This window comes from Protopterus annectens, chromosome 11.part0 (assembly GCF_019279795.1).
Source record: "Protopterus annectens isolate FY-2018-M chromosome 11.part0, PAN1.0, whole genome shotgun sequence".
Classification (NCBI taxonomy): Eukaryota; Metazoa; Chordata; order Ceratodontiformes; family Protopteridae; genus Protopterus; species Protopterus annectens.
The window spans coordinates 523,414,473-523,433,867 of NC_056745.1; the positions used below are offsets into that span (position 1 = coordinate 523,414,473).

Here is a 19,395-nt window from a genome sequence, read left to right on the forward strand (position 1 = left end):
TGCTATAAAGCAAGGCAGCCAATGCCATTACATCACTTTTTCTTGCCCTAACCAATCAGAAGCCAAGGAAATATGGTAAAGTGGTCCTGATGGTTAAAAGCCACCATAAGACGCTCATGTCTCCCTAAGAAAAGAGGCTATAAGGGGGAAGGAGTGAGGGAAACCAGATGTGCAACAGGCAAACCCTGCCCTAGCCTTAGAGAAAAGAGGTAGGTGGTAATGCTTTGTAAAGGAATGCACAGAGGTCCAGGTGGCAGCTTCCAGGATGTCCCTGGTGGGAACTCCTTTGAGGAATGCTGTGGAAGTGGAGGCTGCCCTAGTGGAATGGGTACGAATAGACTTAGGGGTGGTTTTACATGTAATCTGTAGCAGAATTGTATACAGTGTGATATCCATTTGGAAATGGTTTGCTTCCAAATGGGCTTCCTTCCAATGCCCCTGGGACAAAGCTGACAAGAAGTTGGTCGGTTTTCCTGAAGGGTTTAGTATGGTCCAGGTAGTATCTCAGCTGTCTGCGCACATCTAGTGAGTGCAGAATTCTTTCCCCCCTTGTTTTGAGGGTTAGGGAAGAAGGTGGGCAGATTAATGGCCTGGCTGAGAGTCACATTAGATACCACCTTGGGCATAAAGGAGGGGTTAGTCCTCAGGGACACCCTGTCTGCATGGAAAATGATGAAGGGCTCAATGGCCATCACTGCTTGAAGTTCTGAAAGACTGAAGTGATAGCTAGTAGGAAAGCAGTCTCCCAGGAGCGGTATTTAAGTTCTGCTGAAGCAGCAGGTTTGAAGGCTGGTAAAGTTAGTTTTTCCAAAACATAACTCAGGTCCCAGGCTGGCGTGGGTGGCCCTCTGGGAGGTCTGACATGAGAAGCCCCTCTGAGGAATTGTTTAATCAAAGGATGTGAGAACAGGGGCTGGTCTATACTGAAACAAACTGAAATGGCTGAGGCGTGGATTTTAATAGAAGAAAAGGAGAGGCCACTACTGAGTAATTCCGTTAGACAGTCCAAGATAAGAGGGACAGAAGGTTGTGAGGTACTGCCCTCTCTGGACTGGCTCCAGGCACAGAATCTTTTCCATTTCCCTGCGTAAGATTTTCTGGTGCTGGGCCTTCTGGCCTCTCTGATAATGTCTAGGACTTGTTTGCTCAACAGTGGCCCCTTGTTTGCCTTTTGAGTATTAGCCATGCTGACAGTTTGAGAGTCTGCAAGTCTGGGTGCAGCCCCCCCCCACTTGAGTTGAGAGGTCTGAGATCAGGGGAAACTGCCTGGGAGGCTGTGATGTCAGGCTGCGCAGCAAGGGGTACCAATGCTGTCTGGGCCAATCTGGAGCAATGAGGATGGCCTTTGGTCTCCTCCATTATCTTGATCAGTACCTTGGGAATAAGAGGCAGAGGAGGGAATGCGTACACAAAGAGGGAGTTCCAGGGGAAGGTCAAGGCATCCACCTTCCATGTTAGGTGGTGATACTCCCTGGTACAGAATTTATTTTTTTTTTCTTAGCTGGTGGTTGAAATGAGAAGCAAGGAGTTCCCCACTACTGAGTGACTTGCAAAAAGATATTTCAGTAGAGCTGCCATTCGTGGGGGTCCAGTAAGTTTCTGCTTAAGTGGTCTGCCAGGGTACTGTTGATCCCTGGTAGGTATTGAGTTATTAGGTGTAATCCCATGGAGGAGGCTGTTTGCCAGAGGTTCATGGCTAGCCTACACAGAGGGTAAGATTGGGCCCCTCCCCGTTTGTTTATGTACCACATTACTGTGGTGTAGTCTATTTTGATAAGGAGAACCCCTGGCCTGAGATGGGTTGGAAGGATGTCAGAGCCTTTTGTCCTGCCATAATTTCCTTCTGATTGATGTGTAAGGGAATGTGCTGGGCATCCCAAAGACCTTGGGTGCACCTGCCTGCTAGGTTAGCGCTCCAAGCAATGACCGAGGCGTCTGTGGTAATGGTCTGCCCGGTAGGGCGGAGGATGAATGGAAGACCCTTGTTCTTGGCACAAGCCCCTGTGCACCAGAGAAACTCAGTCTTTATACAAGGGATCAGAGGGAGGGAGGTCTCTAGAGGCTGAGAGTGCCGACACCAAAGGTTCTTTAAATACCACTGAAGTTTTCTCATGTGAAGCCTGGAATGTTTGAGGCATCTGTGATGATGGTCTGCCCGGTAGGGCGGAGGATGAATGGAAGACCCTTGGTTCTTGGCACAAGCCCCTGCCCACCAGAGAAACTCAGCCCTTATACAGGGGATCAGAGGGAGGTCGCTAGAGGCTGAGTGTGCGGACACCAAAGGTTCTTTAAACACCACTGAGGTTCTCTCATGTGAAGCTGCCTAGAGGAATTAGAAGGATACAAGATGCCATGTACCCCAAGGCTTGCAGGAACTTCCTCACCATGAGGTGACTTCTGGATGCCAGCTGGGTAAAGTAGAGAAGCAGGAAGCTCTGCTTTTCTGGGAATAGGAAGGCCATTTGGGATGCTGTATCCAGCAGTGGTCCCAAGAAAATTATCCTCCTGGAGGGTGTTTGCTTTGATTTCTTCTCATTGATGGTGAACACTAAGGAAGTTAGGAGGGTTTGACAAAGAGGAGGTCCTGGAACAGCTTTTCTTTGCAGTCTGCCTGAATGAGACAGTCGTCCAGAAAAGGGTAAATCTCTACATTTCTCTGTCTGCGAAATGCTATGGCTGGGGCTAAGCATTTGGTGAATACCCTGGGAGCAGTAGATAATCCAAAGGGAAGCGCAGAGAACTGAAAGTATTGTGAGCCTGCTCTGAACAGCAGGAATTTCCTGCAGGATTCCCTTATGGGGATGTGGAGTTAGGCATCTTTTTAGGTCTAGGGCCACTAATCAGGCATTTTTTTGTCAGCATATGCAGCAGCTGCTGCAAAGTTAGCATTTTGAATTTGGGGACCACCAGGGAGGTGTTCAGAATGGATAGATCCAGGATGGGGCACCAAGTGCCCTCTCTTTTCTGGGAACAAGGAATAGTCTGGAATAAAAGCCTTTGCCTGCTTGATCTGCGGGAACAGGTTCTACTACCTCCCTGGGATAGGAGAGCTTGGACGTGTTTCAATGCCTCTGCCCACTGATTTGGAGGTAAGTCTGGGTATCCTCTTGGAATTGGGAGTTAGGTGAAAGAGAATTTGTATCCTTGAAAAATGATCTTTAAGACCCATTGGTCCTTTGTTACAGAGAGCCAATTTTCTCTGCAGAGGGAGAGCCTTCCTCCTAGCTTTTGGTGGGTGAAAGGAGGACAGAGGAGGGAGTCATTTAGAGTTTCTGCCATAGAAGGATGGCTTAGAAATCCCTGCCTTTGGGGCAGAAGTGGTCCACTGTTTGGTTCTCTGCTGTCCCTGGGATAGGGGACTGGGCGGTCTGTCCCTGCGGGGCTTACCTTGCCCATGTCTGCTAGGTGCAGGAAAGGACCAGTGCTTAGAGGGAAAATTCCTGTTGAACCTAGGAGGAAGGGTGCATCAATTAATTTAGACTTGACAGAATCAGGGAGAGGTTGTTCCTTCAACCATGCACGTCTCTCAATGACCGATCCTGACACTGCTGTCATACTTGCGGCTTCTAGGGCGTCATATCCACAGTGTAATAAGTGTTTGGCCACTTGACACGTAGAGTGCAGTAAATCTGCTAATTCTTTCGAACTGGCACAGTCAGGAAAGGTAGAAATCTTTTGCTTTAATAGTTCCAAAGTGTGTTGTTGATATTTTAACATACGGAACAGACAGTTGAGTGCTCTGATAGGTACGGTAGCAGAGGTGTATACTTTTTTTACCCCATCTGTCCAGAGCTCTGGAATCCTTGTCAGAAGGAGTACGATTCTTTGCAGAACTAGCCTTAGCTCCTTTAGGTCCCTGTGTAATGACCTCCAGGTCTGCAGCAGGATTTCTGTACAGGTATTTGTGAGAATCCGGTACTCTGTAATACCCGTCATATTTACTGGGAGCAGGTGGGAGGGTGTCAGGGGCTAAGCTGGATTCATGGAAATCATCATCCACCACTTCTAAGATAGGGGGTGGCCAGGGGTCTGTGCTGGGGCAGGTCTAGAAACTCAGTCTTTTCTTAGACTGAGGGAAGTCCTGAGATTCCCAGTGGAAATGTTCCTTGTGGGTGTGAAGGGTTTGCCCAAAGGAAAGGTCTTCTGGTTGGAAGGCAGAAGGAATGGATTCCTTTACATCTGAATCCTCATAAATCATCAGAGGTGGTTGTTCCTCTTCAAAATCTGAATAATCAGATTCCTCAGAATACTGCTCTGTCATTAGTTCATGAAAAGGGTGTCTTTTCCTTTTAGAAGCTGTGGCCTCACTGCCCCTGATAAGGAAGATAAGATCCTCCACCATCTTAAGCATTTGGGCTTAGGGTGGTGGTGCAGGAGTAAGATGGTGGCTAGAAGTAGATTTTCTAGGAGTGGCCTGGCTACTAGGCCCAAGAGTATCCATTGTTCTGACAGAAACGGTAGTCGGATGAGAAGACGTAGTTTTTTGTCTAGAATCGGTAGTGTGAAAGGCCTCCTCGGAAGCCGGCGCCTACGTCATGGCCCCGGACCCAACCGAGGCAGAGACAACCAAAGGCTCGTAGGACGAAGTAGATTTTTGTGGCATACCGGACTCCGATAGGGTCTCGGTACAGGCCTGCGTAGATATCGCATCGTGCATCAGGGGGTGCGAAAGCTCCTCACTGAATTCTGGAGAAGTGACCTGCTTAGCAGTAGTGTCGTCGGAAGGCTTAGCCTTGGTGTGGTCTCTATCTTTATCTCTACATTTTTTCGGAATGTCTTCTGATTGCTGGCCGACGGACGCCATTTGCGAAGACGGAAGATGAAAACACCTGTCTACAATAAGAGCTCTACGACGAATGGTTCTTGCGTTAAAGAGGGCACAGAACCAGCAACGGGGGATGTCGTGGTTTGGGCCTAAACAAATGATGCAGTATGAATGGAAGTCTCGGTGTGGGATCTGCTTTCCACAGGCGAGACAATTGTTACCTTTTTCGGACACTGGTTAGTGCAAGAAAAAAGGATCCCCAGCGGGGTACTTAGATTTAGATGGTTTCAGCTGTAATCCCAGCTCTGGTGGCGACTGACTGGCACACTTGCGAACTGCTTCGGCTACGGCCTCCACTGCAAGAAAAACTGGTGTAATGGCATTGGCTGCCTTGCTTTATAGCACTGACTACCTGTCGTCAGTCAAGCGACAGTAGCCGACACAGAAAAAATGACACTGGTATTCAAGGGCTACCATAGCAGGGATAACCCCACAGGTGATGACTGCAACAGTGAAACACGAAGAACATGTCATAGCCCTGGTAGAATGAGCTTTGATTTTCTCTGGTATAGACTTTTTCTCATGATAAATGTAAAGTACGCAGTCTATAAACCATTTAGATAAGGTCACTTTAGAAACAGAATTTCCCATTTTAGGACCAGAAAAGTAAATTAATAGTTGGTCTGATTTACGCATTGTTTTAGTCTTGTCCAGATAACATCTCAATTGTCTATGCACATCCAATGAATGCAGACAGTACTCTCCTTTATTAGTAAAATGTGGGAAAAATACTGGAAGGTCAATAGATGGATTAATGCAGAAATCCAAAATGACTTTGGGAAGAAAGATAGGGTTTTTCTGGAGTGATACTCTGTCCTCGTGAAAGATTAAATAGGGCCATTTAATGCAGAGCGTGGAGCTCTGCAATTTATCTAGCTGACGTGATGGCAACTAGAAAAAGGGACTTCCATGATAAGAATTTGATGTCATATTTTGCTGCAGGTTCAAAGGGGGGTTGTGTCAAAAGATTGAAGGACTAATGTGAGGTTCCATGGTTCTATAGGCTGTTTGATTGGGGGTCTAATGTGACAGCCTCCTTTTAGAAAGGTTTTGCATAACCAGTGTATAATCCGGGGAGAATTTCCAAAACCATTATGAAAGTCTGAAATAGCAGCTAGATGGACTCGTATGGTAGAGGCTGCAGCTCCAGTCTTGAAAATTTTTGATAGATAGTATAGTACTGTACTACAGTAACTGGAAACGAATACGGGTCTAGTTTTCTTTTCTTAGACCAAATAGAGAATGTCTTCCATTTGTCTAGATAGAGTTTTCTGGTGGATAGTTTGTGAGAGGCCAGGATAATATGTACTGGAGAGGAAAGGTTATCCTGCCTGGCGATCAGTGAAAGTGGAGAAACCAAGCTGGAGACTGGTTAGGTTTGGATGACTTAACCCTTGGGAGTGAGAAATCAGGTCTGGAGATGGATCCAGAATCCATGGTCGGCATAAGTGAGGCCGGAGAAAGGGGAACCATACTTGTTGAGCCCAATAAGGAGCTATGAAAATCACTTTGCATTTCATCTCAAGAGCGTTCTTCAAGAATTGGGGAATCAGAGGACTGGGGGCCAATCATGGATCAGAGCATCCCTCGGGGACTCCCCTTACAGGGGAATTAGGGCAAAATAGTTGCTGCATTTGTGGTTCGATAGGGAGGAGAATAGGTCGCACCAAGGCTGGCCCCAACTGCTGATAATTTTTGCTGCTATGCTGCAGTTGAAAGACCACTCGTGAGGAAGGAGAATACATCTGCTCAGCTTGTCTGCAATTACGTTGGAATCCCCTGGGATATGCGTTGCTATCAGAAAGCGGTTAGGAGCTATAGTCCACTGCCAAATTCTCATGGTCTCTCGATATAGGGGGTAGGACTTGGTTACTCCTTTTTGTTGATACACCAGACTACTGACATGTTGCCTGATTGGAGTGTGATCATTCCAGAAGGAAAGAACAGAATGGAATGCTTTTAATGCTAAAAGCACTGCCCTCAGTTCTAGAATACTGATATGCAAGTTAGCCTCCCTTGTGGACCATGTGCCTTGCACTGTCACTCCCTGAAAATGCCCCCACCACCACCTTATCAGGGAAGCATTTATAGTCACAGTGGCTTTGGGTTGAGGAGGATGGAAAGGGAGGCTCCAAAGTTCTCTCAATGGCCTCACCCACCAAAATAGGTTCGGTTTGCAACAGTTGGTTATCTGAACCTGAAAACACAGGGGGTGACGATTTGGGAACCACTGAGATAATAGAAGCCACTGAAGTATTCTCATGTGAAGTTTTGCGAGAGGCACTATTGATATAGCAGCTGCCATGGAGCCTAGGAGTTGAAGGACTTCTCGTGCTGAGGCTTTGTTTTGGCAGAGTATCGCCTGGAGTTGAAGCCTCAGTCTTTGTAATCTGTGATCTGGGAAAGATACTAGACAGGAGCGGGTGTTGAATACTGCTTCTATGAACTCTACAGACTGGGTCGGTGTAAGACTGAATTTCTCCCAATTTGTTATTCCCAATAGTCTTGCCAGAGAAAGAGTGTATTTCAAGGCTGTTAGCAGTAGATGCTGGTGGGGGCGGTAAGGAGCCAATCATCTAAGTATGGAAACACCTGGAATCCTTGCAGTCTCAAGTGAGCTGCGACTACTGCCATGTACTTGGTGAACACTGTGGGGGTTGTAGAGAGTCCGAACAGAGCATGAAACTGGTCGTGATTGGCTCCTAGCCAGAAAAGTATTCGTCTCCCGGAGCGTGTTCCCATTTTGATGTGGTAATACGCATCCTGGTGATCCATGGAACACATCCAATCGCCGTTTCCCAGAAATGAGAGAATAGACTGAACTGTAACCATTCGGAATTCATTTGGGTGACAGACCTGTTTAAATTGCTGAGATCCAAAATTGGTCTCCAGTCCCCTGTCTTTATTGGCAGCAAAAAGAACCTCAAGTAGATTCCAGATCCACATTGGGCTGGTGGGACAGCTTGGATGACTCTTTTGATGCAGCTTTTTTTTATCTCTATAGCAGCTTCTTCCCTTTGACTGGGTGGAACGTCAGGAAGTCTTGTGGGGGGGGGGGGTTGGGTAAACATTGAGGGGGAACAGTGTAGCCTCTGGTTATAATCTTCTGCACCCAACGGTCGGTAGTTATTAACTGCCAGGCAGTGTGGTGCAGAGAGAAATGACCCCAGGCTGTTTCCAGAGGAAAGCAATTGGGCCGCTCTTCAGGAATGCTGACAGGGCTGGCCAGAGAAAGAATCGCTGGCTCCCTGGTCACATGGACCCCTTCTGCCACAGTAGGGGCGTCTTCCAGAACAGTTACCCCCTCTGCCCCTGGGGGTATACTCGTCACGTGAGTCACGAAAAGGACCCAGAGACGTTTTGTGCCACAACTTTCCACTCCTCTGGTTCCTGGAAAAGGAATGCTGCAGGGTGGAAAAGCTTACACCTATGACAGACAGGGTCTTGCCATCTTTTTCACACCTGGCTAGTGTCCTTTACATTAGGGCTGAAAAGGGAAGATGCTTTTACTGGAGCATTCAGGAAGGAAGACTTAAAAGGGTCCATGAAATCACAAAGGCGCATCCAGGCGTACCATCTCATAACTATGCCTGAACCCGCAGCTCTGGCTGCCCCTTCGGTTGCATGTGATATTAACCTCATGGATGAATTAGAGATGGATTCCAGGGTTGCGAGCTGTGAGGCAACTATGTCACTTACCTCGTCAGACACCTGTCCTGAGAGAGTTCAGAGATTAAGTCTCTTTGAAGTCTCGTAAAATGTGCTAAATAACTCAAGGAGCGTATGGTAAAGGTTAATGAAGCAAAGACTCGCTTCCCTAATCTGTCCATTGCCCAGGATTCTCTGTTGGGTGGGCAAAAGAACAGTTGTGTACACATACCATAAATGTAGATGTTAGAGTGTATTCACTGTTGCAGTCACCACATCTGGGTTATCCCTGCCAGGATAGCCCTCAGTCAGCCCGAATACCAGAGGCTTAGTATTTCTCCATCGGTTGCCGTTGCTCCAGGACTGATGTCAGGTCGTCAGTGGTATAAATTAAGGCAGCCAACACCATTACATGAGTTTTTCTTGTCCTGTCAGGAGCCCCTAAGAGAAGCTAGGTTATGGTGGAAGAACATCACCAGTAGAAAGTAAATACCAAAACATCTTTGTAAGGAGAGAGAGAGAGAGACAAGGGGGACGGAGGAAGGGAAAAGTACAGTTGTGCACACTTGCCATAAATGTAGATGCTAGAGTTTATTCACTGTTCAAGTCATCACATTTGGGTTATCTGCTTGCAGTAGCCCTCAGTCGGCCTGATTAACAAAGTCTTGTGTCCTGCGTCGGTTGCTGTCCCTTCTTTCATGATGTCAGATCGTCAGGGGTATAAAACATGCAGCAGATGCCATTACATCAGTTTTTCTTGCCCCAGAAGTCAGGTGCGTCCCTAATGGGAAGCAATTATATCTATAAATATACAAGGTTATAACTCCAACAAAAAATCAAATACCAAAAACCATTTGAGCATAGTAAAGTAGAGTAGAGGTATAGCCAAAAGAAGAAAGGGGGCTGGAGGGAGGGTAACCAGGACTGCAACAGTGAATACACTCGAACATCTACATTTATGGTAAGCGTACACAACTGTACTACATTCTTAGTGTTTTACTGTTGCAGTCATCACATTTGGATAGATTCCCAAAGCTAAGGATGGGAGGAGGAATTTAGATAGCATTAGGACAAGCTAAAAGACCCTGCAAGACTGCAGTGGCAAAGCCAGCTCTGGACTTAGAGAAAATTGGCAGATGGTAATGCTTGGTGAAAGTATGTACTGAACTCCAAGTAGCAGCTTCTAGGATGTCCCTGGTAGGGACGCCTCTGAGAAAGGCTGTAGAGGTAGATGCAGCCCTGGTTGAATGGGGTCTGATGTGGGATAGGGTTTTCCATGGTGCTTGTAGCAGAAATTAATATAATGGCCTATCCATTTGGAAATGGTTTGCTTTGAAATAGTCTTCCCCTCTGCCCCTGCAGCAAAAGCCACCAGCAGTTGGTCAGATTTCCTTTGAGGTTTAGTCCTGTCCAAGTAGAATCTAAGTTGCCTGTGCACATTAAAGGAGTGCAGAATCCGTTCCCCTTTGTTCTGTGGGTTAGGACAGAAGGATGGCAAATGAATGAACTGATTTAAGGACCACACTGGATACCACCTTAGGCATGGAGGGATTGGTCCTGAGGGACACCCTGTCCGCATGAAAGATGATAAAAGGCTCCACTGCCATGAGGGCCTGTAATTCAGATACCCTTCTTGCTGAAGTGATTGCTAAAAGGAAAGCTTTTTTTCCAAGAGAGGAATTTTAAATCTGCAGTGGCAGCTGGCTCGAATGGAGGAAGGGCGAGCTTTTCCAATACAAAGTTAAGGTCCCAGGCTGGAGTTGGGACTCTCCTGGGTGGTCGTAGATTTTTGGCCTCTCTGAGGAACTGCTTAAGCAGTGGATGAGAGAAGAGGGGAGGTTCTTTGTTATAATGAGCTGAAATGGCTGAGGCATGAATTTTGATGGAGGAGAAAAACAGGCCCTTGTGAAGCATCTCAGTTAAGTATAGTAAAATCTGAGGTAAATTGGCACTGCTGTGTTCATCCCTTGAGATTGGTTCCAGGCACAGAATCTTTTTCATTTTTCAGCTTAAGATTTTCTAGTACTAGGCCTCCTTGCCTCTAAAATGATATCCGTCACTGGTTTACTGAGGGATGGTAAAGGAGAGATTAAGTAATTAGCCAGGCTGCTAGATTCAGTGTATGAAGCTGAGGGTGCAGAATCTGGTTCTCCTGCTGAGACAATAGCATAGGGGTCTTAGGCAGGTGCCATGGGGCCAACAATGACACACTGCGCAAGAGGGGGTACCAGTGATGGCATGGCCAGTCTGGTGCAATTAAAATTGTCCTTGGTTTGGCTTGTTTGATCTTTAGCAGTACTTTGGAGAGCAGAGGCAGAGGAGGAAAGGCATAAACTGATAGGTTTTTCTAGCTGAAGGACAGAGCATCCACTTTCCAAGCTTGTTTGTGGTGAGTCCTTGTGCAAAATTTGTCCAAATGATAGCTGTGGGGGGAGGCAAACAGGTCTATATCTGGGCTCCCCCATTTGCTTGTCAACACGTTGAAAATTCTTGGTTCCAGCTTCCACTCGTGTGGTCCATGAGGTTTCTGCTTAGTTCGTCTGCCAGTGTGTTTAGTTTTCCTGGCAGGAATTGAGCTTGTAGATGCACTTGGTAGCTCAGGGCTGTGTTCCACAATGCCACGGCTAGTCTGCATAGGGGGTAAGAATGTGTACCCCCACTTTCTTGTTTATGTACCACATAACAGTGGTGTTGTCCGTCTTTACCATTAATTGTCCTGGAAGAATGTGGTCCTTGAAGGCTGTCAGAGCATGCTGCACAGCTAACATTTCTTTTTGATTGATATGCAAGTGCATTTGACTTTGGTTCCATTTGCCCTGAATGCACTTCCCTGCCAGGTGAGCCCCCCATGCATAATCTGATGCGTCTGTTAGGGTTTGGACGGCAGGGGGTGGTGTCAATGGTAGTCCCTTGTTTTGGTGGCAGGCCTCTGCCCAAAGAAACTCTAGGCATAGGCATGGTATGATAGGAATCACTGCTTCTAGATCCTGAGAATGTTGACACCATAGGCTTTGTAGATACCACTGTAGTTTCCTCATATGCAGTCTTGCATATGGAAGCAGAAGAATGCAGGAGGCCATGAACCCCAAGGCTTGTAGTATTTGCCTTGCAGATAGTGTTTTTTTTTGGCCAATTGTTTGAAGTAGGTTGTCAAATGAATTTGTTTCTCTGGCGTGAGGAAAGCCAACTGGTAAGTTGTATTCAAGCTTGCTCCCAGGAATATGACTTGTTGACAGGGTACCAGGTTTGATTTCTTTTCGTTTATGGTGTACCCCAGAGACAAGTTAGCACACTTTGTACAAAGGCCTGATGATTCAAAAGTATGTCCTGGTTTTCTGCCTGAATTAAACAACCGTCCAGGTATGGGTATATTTGAATATTTCTTTGCCTGCAAAATGCAATAACTGGGGCTAGGCACTTTGTGAATACCCTGGGTGCAGTAGACAAGCTAAAGGGCAGTGCAGAGAACTGGTAGTGATTGGAGCCTGCTTTGAAGCGTATGCATCTTCTGCAAGATTCCCTGATTGGGATGTGCAGGTATGCTTCTTTTAAATCGAGTGTTACCATCCAGGCATCTTTTCCTAGTATAGGAAGCAACTGGTGAAGAGTCAGCATCTTGAATTTTGGAATAACCAAAAAGGTGTTTAGAGTAGACAGGTCCAGAATAGGACGCTATGAATTGTCTTTTCTGGGTACCAGAAAAAGTCTAGAGTAGAAACCTTGTCCTTTTTCCTCTTCTGGTACAGTCTGAATAGCCTTCATGTTTAAAAGAGAGTATTTGCTTTTGAGCCTCTGCCCACTGATTTTGGGGGTAGATCTGGCCAATCTTTTGGCGTTGGTAATGTATGGAAGTGGAATCTGTATCCTTGGGACACTATATTTAAAACCCATTTGTCCTGGGTAATGATTCCCCAGTTTTTGGCCTGCAGACCAATCTTTCCCCCTAAAGGAGCATTCAGTTGAGAAGTGCTTGGAAGTTTTAAAATCAAGTCATTGAGACAGTTTTCCATAGGGGGGAGTCTTACTACTCCCAGATTTGGAAGCAGAAGCCCCCCACTCCTTAGTCTTGTGCGTACCCTGGGACTGAAACCTGGGATTTCTGGTGTGTCTGGGTTTGGATTGAGAAGGCCTGGAAGGAGCCGGAAAGGACCAATTCTTAGAGGGCCAATGCCTACTAAATCTTGGAGGCTGAACTTGTAAGACATCTTTAACAGTTTGCATAGATTTAGCTTTATCTTCCATCTTTTTACAAACTTTCTCAGCTTTGTTGCCAAACAGGCGGTCCTGATTTAAGGGAGCATCCAACAGTTTAGCTTTAACATGATCAGGCAAAGATTGTTCCTTAAGCCAAGCATGTCTTGTAAGTACAGACCCAGTGACAGCAGCCCTGCAAGAGGCCTCTAAAGAATCAAACCCACATTGCAAAATATGTTTTCCAACCTGTTCAGCAGAATGCAGTAAATCCTGTAATTCCTTATTTTCAGCAAAGTCAGGAATCAACATCATTTTCTGTTTAAGCAATCCAATAATATGTTGATACTTTAACATATGAAACTGACAGTTTAAGGCCCTAAGGACCAAGGTTGCAAAAGTGTAAACCTTCTTACCCCATCTATGCAGCGCCCTGGAATCTATCAGAAGGGGTAGGGTTTTTGGCAGTAGAGGCCTTAATGCCCTTGAGTCCCTATGAAATAGTCTCTGGATCCGCAATAGGATTTTTAAAAAGGAACTTGTGAGAATCAGGAACCCTGTAATATCTGTCAGGTTTTCTGGGAGCAGGGGGCAAAGAATCAGGGCCCAAACTAGATTCCAAAAAGGCATCATCAACAATGTCTGGTACAGGAGGTATAGCTAAAGGCCTATGCTGAGGCAAGAGTAAGAAATCCCTAAGCCCCTTTAATGAATCAGAAAAATCCTGGCTTTCCCAGTGGAAATGCTCACTTACAGAGTGCAAGGTTTCACCAAAAGAAAAATCCTCTGGAGGGGAAGCAGAGGGAATAGAGTCCTCTGCATCAGAATCCTCATAAGCAGATAAGGGTAAATCCAGATCATCAGAAGAATCAGAAAAATCTGAATCCTGGTCAGAAGATTCATAAACAATTTCAGTCCTAGGCCTCTTAGAAGAGGGTGGTTGGCTTCCCCTGATTAAAGTTATAAGATCTTCAGCCATTCTTATCATTTGTTTTTTAGGCATAGAGGCCTGATCATGCGGCCTGGGCATTGGTTTTCTAGGCATGGTTCGAGGTTTAGGCCTTAAAGAAGAAGGAGGTGTCAGTTTAATATGCAAGTCCGTATGCCTAAATACACCCTCAGAAGCTGGTGCCTGCACAGCAGCTCCGGACCCATCCAAGGTAGAGACATCCGCAAGTTCCACAGCTGAAGCATCTCGCGGCATACTGGACTCCGAATGGGTCTCAGTAGAGGCCTGCGAATCAGAAGTAGCGGGTATCAGGGGCTGTGAAAGCGCCTGAGTACCGGCGAACTGGCGATTGGCTTAGGAGAAGCGTCGTTGGCAGCTTTGGACCTAGGCAGCCTGTCTCTGTCTTTATCTCTGCGTTTTTTTCGGAATTCCGGTAGTCGGATGGCTTACTGACAACATTTCTGGACAACTGAACAGAGAAATGAAATATTTAGAGGCGTAAATATACCGACGACGGATAGTGCGTTGATTAAATAAAGCACAAAACCGACAGCAAGGTACATTGTGATCAGGGCCTAAGCAAGGAATACAGTCCGAATGAAAATCTTTGTGAGGTATTTGCTTTCCACAAGAAATGCAATTATTAACTTTTACTGACATCGGTAAGGAGCAAGAAAAATTGTCCCCAACGAGGTACTTGGCTTTAGTTGAAGACTTCGGTTCTGAAACTTGAAAATGAAAATTTCAGGAGTCGGCCGACCGGCACTTGCGAACTGATTCTGCTTCGGGCACCACACGGCAAGAAAGACTGGGGTAATGGCATCGGCTGCATGTTTTATACCCCTGATGACCTGACGTCATGGAAGAAGGGACAGCAACCGACGCAGGACCCAAGACTTTGTTAATCAGGCCGACTGAGGGCTACTGCAAGCAGATACCCCAAATGTGGTGACGGCAACAGTGAAACACGAAGAACATCCAGGACTGCAACAGTGAATACACTCGATCGAACATCTACATTTATGCCAAGTGTACACAACTGTACTATGTTCTTTGTATTTCACTGTTACAGTCGTCACATTTGGGTTGATTCCCAAAGCTGACGAAAAGGGTGGAAGCAGTCAAGAAGACTGGGAACTGGCTAGGATGCCCTGCAAGATTGCTGTAGCAAATCCTGCCCTGAATTTGGAGAAGATAGGCAGGTGGTAATGCTTGGTGAAGGTATGAACAAATGTCCATGTTGCAGCCTTCAGGATGTCCCTGGTGGGGACTCCTCTGAGGAAAGCTGCAGAGGTGGAGGTTGCTCTGGTAGAATGTGTCCTGACCCCCTTGGGAGGAGGTTACCATGCTGCTTGTAGCAGAAATGGATGTAGTGTGCTATCCATTTGGAAATGGTTTGTTTGGATATGGCCTTGCCCTCTGCTCCTGTAGCAAAGCTGACTAACAATTGATCAGTCTTCCTAAATTATTTAGTCCTGTCTAGGTAGAATCTGAGCTGTCTGTGCACATCTAGAGTGTGCAGAATCCTTTCGCCCTTCCTTTGTGGGTTAGGGAAAAAGGTGGGCAAATGAATGTATTGGCTGAGAGCCACACTGGACATCACTTCTGGCATGAAGGATGGGTTAAATCCTGAGGGAGACCCTGTCAGCGTGGAAAATGATGAAGGGATCTACAGCCATTAGTGCTTGTAGCTCAGATACTCTTCTAGCTGAAGCGATGTCCAGAAGCAAGGCTGTCTTCCAAGAGAGGAACTTTAACTCTGCTGACGCTGCTGGTTCAAAGGTGGGCAGGGTGAGTTTTTCCAAAACAAAGTTAAGGTCCCAAGCTGAGGTAGGTGCTCTTCTGGATGGCCTCAAGTTGTTAGCCCCTCTAAGGAACTGTCTGAAGAGAGGGTGGAAGAACAGAGTTGGCTCTGTGCTGAAATGAGCAGAGATGGCAGAGGCATGAATTTTAATGGAAGAGAAGGATAGACCTCTGTGTAGTAGGTCAGCCAGGTAATCCAGGATGAGAGGTAGGGAGGGCTGTGCAGTTCCGGCTCCCTTAGCCTGGTTCCAGGTGCAAGACCTTTTCCACTTGTCAGCATAAGACTTTCTAGTGCTAGGGCGTCTGGCCTCAAGTATAACATCTAGAACTTGTTTGCTTAGATTGGCAGCTTGTGCAGTGGGGTCAGGGAATAAGCCAGGCTGCCAGATTAAGGGTCTGCAATTGGGAATGCATGAATTCTCCATTCCTCTGGGTCAGGAGTGTTGGGATCTGAGGGAGATGCCATGGTGGCAGTGGTGAAAGGGTTTGCAGCAGAGGGTACCAGTGCTGGCGTGCCCAGTCTGGGGCAATCAGGATTGTTTTTTTTTCCTCCCTTATTTTAGCAGTACCCTTGTAATGAGCAGTAGAGGAGGGAATGCGTAGACTGAGAGGTTGACCCACTGGAAGGATAGAGCATTAACTTTCCAGGCCTTGCTGTGAGATTCCCTGGTGGAGAATTTGCTGAGCTGATGGTTGGAGTGGGAAGCAAAGAGGTCGACCTTCGGGGTGCCCCATTCCTGGGTTACAAGGGTGAAGGTTCTTTCGTAACTACCACTCATGTGGGTCCAGAAGATTTCTGCTCAAGTTGTCTGCCAGAGAGTTTAGAGAGCCTGTCAGGAATTGTCTTAGTAGGTGTAGTTGCATGGGTGAGGCTGTGTGCCAAAGGGTCATGGCGGCCTGCATAGAGGGTACGAGTGAGTCCCTCACTGCTTGTTGATATGCCACATCACAGTGTTTTGATCAGTAGATGCTCCTGGGAGAGTAGGGGTCTGAAGGCTGTCGGAGCTTGCTGAACAGCAAACATCTCTTTTTGGCTGATGTGCAGATGTATTTGGTTTGGGCTCCATTGGCCCTGAATGCATCTGCTGTCCAGGTGTGCAGCCCAGGCATAGTCTGATGCGTCTGTGGTGAGGGTTTGGGTGGCGTGGGGCTGTGAGAAGGGTAGTCCCTTGTTGTGGTTGCATGCTGCTGCCCACCAAAGGAAATTTTTCCTTAAGTAAGGTATCATTGGTGTAAGAGTTTCCAGGTCTTGACAGTGTTGACACCAAAGGTTTTTTAGGTACCACTGTAGTTTCCTCATATGCAGTCTGCCGTATGGAATGAGTAGAATGCAAGAAGCCACGAACCCCAAGAGCTTGCTGGATTTTCCTTGCGGATAACTTGGGTCTGGTGGCTAGTTGAGAGAATAGGTTGTCAGGTAGGTTTGTTTTTCTGGTGTAAGGAATGCCATCTGGGATGCCGTGTCCAGGCTTGCTCCCAGGAATACAATTTTTTGCGTGGGTACTAATTTGGATTTCTTTTTGTTGACAGTATACCCCAGGGAGGTCAGTTGGTCCTTTACAAAGGTCAGGTGCTTTAGCAGCTTTTCCTGACTCAGGCAGTCATCTAAGTATGGATAAATTTGAATATTTCTTTGTCTGTAAAATGCAATGGTGGAAGCCAGGCATTTTGTGAAAACTCTGGGAGCAGTGGATAAGCCAAAGGGAAGCGCAGAGAAATTAAAGTGCAGTGATCCCGCCCTGAAATGGAGATATTTCCTGCAAGATTCCCTAATTGGGATGTGTAGGTAGGCATGTTTAGGTCTGGAATGGCTAACCAAGCATCCTTGGAGAGCATAGGTAGAGGTTGCTGGAGGGTGAGAATTTTGGTATCACCAGGAAAGTGTTTAGAATGGATAGATCGAGGATGGGGTGCCAGGTGCCCTATTTTCTGGATTCCTGGAAGAGTCTGGAGTAGAAACCTTGGCCTACCTGTTCTGCAGGAACATGCTCAATTGCCCTCATCAAGAGCAGGGAAAGGACTTGTTTTTGGCCTATGTCCACTAGTTTGGGGGAAGATCTGGGAACCCTTTTGGGGTTGGTAGAGTGTGGAAATAAAATCTGTATCCCTGGGACACTATGTTGAGGACCGAGTGGTTGTTGGTAATGGTGTCCCAGGTGCTTGCGTGGAAGGAGAGTTTTCCTCCTAGGGGCAAGAGCAGATGGGGGGGGGGGTGGAAGTGTGAAGTCACTGTGAGCTCCTACCATGAGGGGGTGGCTTAGCACTCCCTGGTTTTGAAGAGGAGGAACTCCATTGCTTAGATCTCTGCATTCTCTGGGGCTGCTGTCTGGAGGGCCTGCTTCCCTGGGGTCTGAGCTGAGCTGAACTGGAGTGGGCAGGAAAGGACCAGTGCTTGGAGGGAAAACACTTACTGAACCTCGGTGGCTGGACCTGCAAGAAGTCTGTCTGCATAGGTTTAGCTATTTTAAGACCTCCTCTGCCTTGGTGCAAATAAGTTGTTTTTGTGCAGTGGTGCTTCCAATAATTTGGATTTGACATCGTCTGGCAAGGGTTGTTCCTTTAGCCAAGCATGCCTTCTAAGGACAGAACCAGTGACTGCTGCTTGGCAAGATGGTTCTAGGGCATCAAAACCACATTGTAAGGTGTGCTTAATTACTTGACTTGCACAATGCATTAACTCTTGTAACTATTTCTGCACAAGCGGGAAAGGAAGATATTTTTTGTTTGAGGAGTTCAATGGTATGTTGCTGATATTTCAGCATATGGAACTGACAATTTAGTGCTCTAATAGCAAGAGTACCAAAGGTGTATACTTGTTTACCCAATCTGTTTAATGCTTGGTAATCCCTATCTGAGGGGGTGGGATTCTTAGCAGAAGTTGCTTTAATTCCTTTAGGTCCTTGAGAGACAACCTCGGGGTCAGCAGTAGGATTTTTGAATAGAAATTTGTACGAATCAGGGACTCTATAGTACCTGTCTGGTTTTCTGGGAGCAGGAGGGTGGGTGTCAGGAGTCAAACTGGATTCCATAAAAACATCATCCAGGACAGGAGGAATGGCCAGAGGTCTGTGGTGTGGAAGATCTAGGAATTCCCTGAGTCTCTTTTTTGACTAAGGGTAGTCCTGACATTCATAAGACACAGAAATTCATCACAAACGCCAACTTTAATGAACGAAGCTTTCGGGTTCTCTACCCTTCATCAGCATATGATGCTGATGAAGGGTAGAGAACCCGAAAGCTTCGTTCATTAAAGTTGGCGTTTGTGATGAATTTCTGTGTCTTATGACTGAAAACTTGTGATTTTTTGGTAGTCCTGACATTCCCATTGGAAATGTTCCCTTAAGGTATGTAGGGTTTCCTAAAAGGAAAAGTCCTCCGGTGGAGAGGCTGAAGGCATGGATTCATCTGCATGCAAGCTGAGAGGGGCTGCATGTTTTCATAATCAGATGCATCAGAGTCATCGGACTCCTGCTCAGATAAAACTACTGGGGACAAATCTCTTTCTTTTGGAAGGGGTAGCCTGGCTACCCCTGATAAGCATTATAAGGTCTTCCGCCATTTTAAGCATCTGAGAATGAGGCAAGGAAGCAGGTGCCTGAGATTGGGACATTGGTTTCTTGGGTGTGGTTTTGTACCCTGGGCCTTAGAAACTCGGTAGTTTTCGAAAGAACGGTAGACGCGAAAGAAGTCTGTCTGTGTCCAGAATTGGTAGTTCAAAGTACTTCCTCAGAAGAAGGTGCCTGCTCAGTGGCTCCGGACCCATCCAAGGTAGAGACATCAGCAGGATCCTTAGTCGATTAAGAGTGTTGCGGCATACTGGACTCCGAAAGGGTCTTGGTAGCGGCCTGCAAATACACCAGAAGCAGGCATCAGGGGCTGAAGCACCTCACCGAGGACCGGAGAACTGACGACTAGCTTAATGGAAGCGTCGTTGGCAGTTTTGGACCTGTGCAGTCTGTCTGTCTTTATCTTTACATTT

At 46.7% G+C, this 19,395-nt stretch overlaps 1 protein-coding gene across 3 annotated transcripts in view; it reads right to left on the bottom strand.

The window, feature by feature from the left end:
* The window catches only part of RAP1B (RAP1B, member of RAS oncogene family), a 1,113,130-nt gene that overhangs the window by 1,294 nt on the left and 1,092,441 nt on the right, over positions 1-19,395 (bottom strand). The gene's annotated exons all lie outside the window — the stretch shown is intronic.